Below are 7,175 nucleotides of genomic sequence, written 5' to 3' on the forward strand. Positions count from 1 at the left end.
TCAGGGGTTAAACCCCCTCTAGGTTCAATCCCTGGTACCAAAAGGGGGAGGCAAATGTAAAGCATCCCCTCCTCTTACTCCTATATCATATTTTATAAATTTTTATGGAAACAGTTGTTATGTTAGAAAGAAAATATGAGTTTCTCTGTTCGGTTTCCTCCTTGATAACTGCTGACCAGTAGATGTTCTATGTGTCCAATAAGGTAGCAACTAACTACATGTAGCTGCTGAGTACTTGAAATGTGATTAGTGTAAGGAACTGAAATTTTTATTTTTTAATTAAATTAATTTAAATTTAAATAGCTACATGTGGCTAATCATTACTAAATTGGACGGCACAGTTCCATTCTGTGCCCAACACAGTTCTTGATTAACATAGGTATGCAGTACATTTTTGTTGAACAAATAAATGAATAGATGAAAATAATATCATTCTTTTTTATTTTAAGACTATTTGGTTGTTATCTATGCCATAGATATATGGTTGTTATCTCTGGCCATAGGAAGAATATAAGTTTTCCTAAAGGTATTTAGGAGGCACTGAAAGTCACAGTACATGTTTCACAGCACAGTGAAATGGATATACTTAACTCAATTGCATAAACCAAGAATCAGAAAATACTATGAGATTACAACTCCCAATCTATATAAAGTATTATAAAGGTCACTTTGTATCAGGATAAATCCTGTACTAAGTTTAAGAGAATATTGAAGCTTTGAGTTTAAACAAAAAAGTCTGATATCAGGTGTATTCTTTGACCATTAATATTCATTACCAGGACTGCATCAAAACTTGCTGTGTCCACTTGTGAGGACACATGGATGGAATGTTGAGTTTACTCAAGAGTGACAGTGGAGGTGGAAAGTTTCCTTCTAAAGGGTAAGAGAAGCCAGCAACACAGTAAGTAAGACCTAACAAAATAAGTGTTTATTTCTTGGTCATAATTTAACATAGGCTGGGGAGCTCTCCAAGGAGGTTCTCCTTCAAAGGAAAGTTCAGAGACACAGATTTCTTTCATACTGTGACTCTACCATCATCCATCATCAACATGTGTTTCTGGTCTCATGGAGGAGGAGAAGACTGAGTGGGAAGGTACCTTGGACGCTTAATGACTTCAGCCTGGAAAGCACACCCATCCTTCTGCCCACATTCTGTTGGCCAGACCTGCTCACAGGGCCACCCTAGCTACAAGGAAACTTAGATATATAGAGGGGCATGCAAATACCAGTGATTTCCATTAGCTTCTGTCACAATGCTTAAGGCAATTAAAATTACCATTGCCCGTTCTTTTTAAGAATTTGGGGGTATATACAAAGAGGCTGGCTGGCATCAGTGGCTATATTGAATGAAAAATGTCCATCTTTACACAGTGGCTAATACTCAGCTTTGTGAGCAGTTCATGTCCAAGAAAGATATGGAGAATAGCAAAGGAGACAACAGACTTATATCTCAATGCTCACGTTCATGGTGAGGGTTGAAGTTCCCCACATATTTTAAATAGATTTCCCTCAATGCATGTACATTTTTATTAGACTGCACTAGAGTAGGAAAAGAGTGGGTATAATGGTAGCTCCTTTTGTTATATATGGGGAATGACACAATTATGGTTTAGATCTGAAATGTCCCCTGAAAGTTCACATGTCCTTGGGCCTCAATGTAGCAAAGTTCAGAGGTGGGGGCCTTTGGAAGGTGATTGAATCATTAGGGCTCTAAACTCATCAATGGATTAATTCATTAATAGGTTCTTTCTGTAATAGGTTTTCAGGGAAAAGCTTTGTTATAAAATGAGCTTGCTCTCCCTCTTTCTTTCCCTCTCTCTCTCTTTCCTCCCTTCCTGCCCTCTCTCCCTCTCTCCTTCCTGGCCACCATGAATTGATCAACTTTGCTTCGCCACACACACACTGATATTCTGCTTCAACACAGGCCCAAAACAATGGAGCCAAATGACCATCACGGAATCTTCTAAAACCATGGGTCAAAATAAATCTTTCCTCCTTTTAACTTGTTTATCTCACATATTTTGACACAGCCACAGAAAGTGAGATAATATCTGATTTTCTACAGAAAGCTGATTCATAAACACTACGTTTTAATCTAATATTTGATCAGGCTACCACTTGGGAATGCCCTATGTCTCTATTACACCTGAGTTCTACTAACTACTCTTCTTTATTACTGGAGACATGGCATGCTAATACCTGGGCGGTGTCACTCTTCCCAGTTTCCAGAGAACACTCTCACTGAAAGCAGTTTGGCATGCAAACATTACAGCATTTATAGCAATGCTACAGCGTTGCATCGTTCCTCGTAGAATCATCCATCATGAAATTATTCTCTGAGAAAAAGTTTTCCAGGGTGGGAAAGTGACTCAAAGTGAAACGTTCTCTTCATCTGAATACCAGAATTCATGCTTTGTTTTTATGGCTTTAATTTTGTCATGAGTAAGGAAGACAGTGAGGTCTTTGTCTTTAACGCTCAGATTTAATGTACTCATATTGACTAAAATCAGTATGTCTGCCAAGTAGGCGAGACTATGAATCAGATAATATCTCACTTCCAATAAGCCAAAAGGAATGTGTGAATCTGAGAAGGAGCTGCTACTTCGGCCCTTCAGACTTTTTGCCTCCCCAGACCTTAGCCAGTCAACAGCTGTGTGTGTGCACAAGTGGAATAGAAAGGAAGTTTTCTACAAGCTCAAATTATAGAAAACAGTCAAGCTTTTATAGGCCTGGATTTAATAAAATTTACTCTGTTAATAATATCATTCAAACACATCCGTGAATCTGGGAGGCATTCCCCTGTCTCCATTTTCCAGCTGTGATTAATATTGAGCCAACCAGCCCAGAGTTAATATTTCCAAGTTTTTTGAGTCCTGACACCACTCTCCAAAGTAGCCAGGAATTTTTGCACCATTTATACATACATCTGCCAACAAATTTCACTTCTAGGTATAAATGGGATCCAAATAAATCACTGTGGTGACCATATGGTGAAACATTATTCATGGACATAAAAAATGACATTTGTAAAAATCACACTTGCAAATTAGATTTTATGACACGGAAACATTCTAGTTATTTGAAAAGGCAGAGCACATACTGAATGTTCGGTATGTTTCCAAGTTCTTAACAAACATATTTTGTAAACTACGTTTTCTATACCTCCCATTCTTTTTAAAGGGTCTGTTTTCTTTAGGAAGAGTAAGGGGGAGGAAAAAGCTCTGATTTAGATCATTCCAGATGGCCCATAAGTGAAGTGACTCCACAGTCTCTCCCAGCCCTGCCACAGGCCACTTCTTCTCTGCCAGTCACTCCCGAATCCAAGCCCCATCACTTACTGTTTCCACAAACACTAGAGTTTGGCACAGAGCAAGCCTCACCTTAATCGACTGTTCTGTCCCTTTCTGATCCCCTCCACCACTGCAAAAGGCTCTACTAAAAAGGCTCATCGAAATTTAAGGAAATTAAAACACTGAAGGAAGAGAGAAACCTGAAGAAATGCTCTAAAGGTGTCTTTGGCCAAAATCCAAAGGAAGCCCGGAGGGGTGGTGCTTGTCTGTAATTTCAGCAGCTCTGGAGGCTGAAGCAGGAGGATCACAAGTTCAAAGCCAGCCTCAGCAATAGCGAGGCGCTAAGCAACTCAGTGAGACCCTGTCTCTAAATAAAACACAAAATAGGGCTGGGGATGTGGCTCAGTGGCCCAGTGCCCCTGAATTCAATCCCCGTAAAGTAAATAAATAAATAAACCCAAAGAAAAACTCCTAGTGTGCTCATCCCTGCACAACTGTCCTCTTGTAGGAGTAATCCCATTAGGAACCTAACTTCCCTATTCTAAGATGTTTCCTGCATTCAAACAACTCTTTTTTTCTGCTGTAAAAATTGCACATTTTGGAAAATGCCACTTCCAAAACACAGATTCATCTCACACTAAGATTCACTTGTTGGCAATTACAAATGAGTACAAAGTCGTGGAACTCAGAGTTCTCAAACCGCGAATCAGCATGGAGGGTAAGCAGATAATTAGTATGTTAGCTGAGGGTGCTATTATGCACACCATGAACACTATTAATCATTGCAGTAGTGATTGCCGTTTTTCAAGCCCTTTTTGAGTCCTGCCGAGATGTCTAGAATTAAAAGTGCACCACAAATCCAAAACTGTTGAGGACCTAAACCTAGTTTGTTTAGATGTTGAAGATGTACTAAGCTAAATTATTTTACCCTCAAATTCTATTCTTAAACACTCTTAAAATTTTAGTTGAACTGTGGTTTGGGGGCGATTTGGGATACCCTACCCTGCCCCCTAATAATGTAGCTTAAGAAATTGCTATCAGTTTATATGTATAAATGAAATAATTGGTAGAAATAAGTCAAAATATTTACTGTAATAGTCTCTGGGAACTCAAATCATGATTGAATTTTATTTTTTTCGATAAATTGTTCTACATTTTCCATTAGTTGGCAATGAAAATGGATTATCCTTGCAAAGAGTCACAAATATTGTCAAATGTTTATTCCACTGATAAACGACCAGCATGGTACATATAAGAAAGTGCCTTCATACTTCATTAACTGAAAAATACCAAATGTCCAATAATAGTACTACCAACCTTTTAGAGTATCTGTAGAACTGAAGACAGAAGGAACCAAAACTTAATAAGCTGGAACCATAATTGACTTGTCATTCCCCAAACCATTAAAGCTCCAGGGTTGCATTTTTTACATGAAAGAGTAATGAACTCTGCAATGATACTCCCATTGTAAGCAAATAGAAAAATGGAAAAAAATATATACGAAAAATGGAAAAAAAAATAAGAAAAATAGCTTTTGGATATTGGTAGCTCAGGATTGCAATCCCCCCAAAAGAGGGAATAATTAGTATGTTAGCTAAGAGTCTGCCCAAGTTTCTGCCTGGAGGCGATGTCTGGACCACAGCACAGACAGCAAGAACCTGAATTGCGTTGAAGAGATGGACTGGAGTTCAGAAGGGGTAAGGGATAAATTTTTAGGGCATAATTCCTGAAAAGGGAGAACAATACAGAGAAAGAATTCTAGAAATCTGAATAGGGGTCTCTTAAAATTTAGTCCTCTTAAAATTGGACTAAATACCAATCTGTATATAGTAAGATATATCAGTCAATCAAAAAAAATGACTTTCAGAGAAAGAGTAATTACTTGAAGTTTATAGGCCCCATATCCATAGAGCTCATAGAGCACCAGGCATTGTTCAAACCTCACTGATTAGAGTGGAGAGGGTTATTAAATGCACAATCGAGATTCTAGAAGATCCAAAATTTATGTTAAGGATAAATTAGCCTTATAGTATAGGTCACTCTAGACTCTCCCTAGAAGACCAATCCACAAAAAAATAATAATAATAATAATAATAATTACTAACCAGGAACAAAAGAAATACAACAAATACAACAAAATCCAACATTCAACAATCTAAAATTTACAATTTGCATCATTAGAGAGTGTGTGTATGCGTGTTGCTGGTTGCTGGAGATTAAAGCTAGGTCCTTGCTCATGGTAAGAAAGCTTTCTGCCATTGAGTTACTTGCCGCAGATCTTTTTCTTGTTTATTCTTAGGCAAGTGCTGGCTATGTTGCCCAGGCTAGTCTCAAACTTACAATCCTCCTGCCTAAACCTCTCAAGTAGCTGGGGTTATGAGCAGGTGCCAGCATGCCTGGCTTCAATCAATTTTTGACTGAATGGAAAACATGACTAATAAACAGAATAAAACTTAATATATACAAACAGATGAAGAAGTTTCAGAAACAATGTAATTAGCCAACAACAACATTAGAGCAACTATTATAAATATCCTACATATTTTCAATAACATTAAGGAAAATGAAAATATAATTAGAGAAGGAGAGGAAAATGTAAAAAAGAACCAAATGAACATCTACAGGTGAAAAATGCAATTTTCGAAATGAAAACGTCACCAGATTAAATTAGCAGGAAATTAGACACTACAGAAGAAAAGATCAGTGTCCATGAAGACATAGTGACAGAAATTATTCAAAGTAATGGCAGGGGAGGGCAAGGGAAAACTGAAAAAGTTTACAGAGAATTGGTGGCTGACAGAGTCCCAGAAATAGGAAAAGAAAAGAGGAGGAGAAAGATTGAATTCAAAAAAGTAATGGCCAAAATTTTTCATATTTGATGAAAAATATATGCCTATAGATAGATCTAGTAACTTAATAAACCACAGACAAGATAGATTCAAAGAAAACCACAGCAAGACACATCATAATCAATTTGTCCTAAACTCATCATAAAGATGTAATCTTAAAAGCATCTGGAAATAAACAGTGTCTTATTGACAGAAGAAGAAAGATGTGAATAACAGGCAGACTTCTCATGAGAAACTTTACAAAGACAATGACATCTTTAAAGGATCAAAAGAAAAACAAAGCCACCTGTCAAAAGCTAAGATGGACTCCTCAGGCTCTCAAGAAGTCTTAGGCTGGCCTCCTGATCCTGTCCATCATGTGGGCAGAGCAGGCCACATCTGGGCCTCCACTAGGTCCCATTCTGGATCAACAAGGCATTTGTATTAACCAATTCTGCAAAGAGTTCAGAAAGACCACAAGGGACATCAAAGAAGATATTCCTTTACCTAAAAGATGTTTATGAAGCCTGACAGGACATTTGGTATCAAGATTTGGACAACCATTATTTCCTACTTTTTGGAGGTAGCTTTGGGGATTGAAAAGAAAGTAGTGGATAGGGAAAAATATGATCGGCCTGGTGATCCGGAAGCATGTATAAGAGATCAAAGCTCAATCCTTTGCCCTGCAGGATGTAACCCTGTCCTCCATAGTTCACCCCCATGCCTTTGATGAAGGACCTCAGTGCTGAAGTGCTAGTAGCTTTCTAGAGGAAGCAAGTCACATTCCTGGCTGTTCAAAAAAAGGCAGATTTGGAAGAAGCTGCCAAGAAGTGACTCCCTGCCCCCCACATGCCAAAATTTTGAAGGAAACAACTGGAAGGAGACCAGATTTTAAAATCTATATTAAACCTGAATAAACATTGTTTGCCACCCAAAAAAATTAAAGAGAAAAGAAAAAGAATAGAAAAGAACTGCCAACTTAAAATTTCATACCTGGAGAAAGTGCATTTAAAATATGAAGGAAAATTAAATGTACTCTTTTAGATAAACAGAAAAT

General features: G+C 37.8%; 1 pseudogene; it reads left to right on the plus strand.

Annotated features, from left to right (window-relative positions):
• The first annotated feature begins 6,387 nt into the window (after positions 1-6,387).
• LOC124105415 (large ribosomal subunit protein uL11m-like) lies at positions 6,388-6,952 on the plus strand (annotated as a pseudogene).
• The last annotated feature ends 223 nt before the right edge of the window (positions 6,953-7,175 follow it).

Source organism: Marmota monax, unplaced genomic scaffold (assembly GCF_021218885.2).
Source record: "Marmota monax isolate L192 unplaced genomic scaffold, Marmota_monax_Labrador192_F-V1.1 WCK01_AAM20220418_F8-fsc00100, whole genome shotgun sequence".
Taxonomy (NCBI): Eukaryota; Metazoa; Chordata; class Mammalia; order Rodentia; family Sciuridae; genus Marmota; species Marmota monax.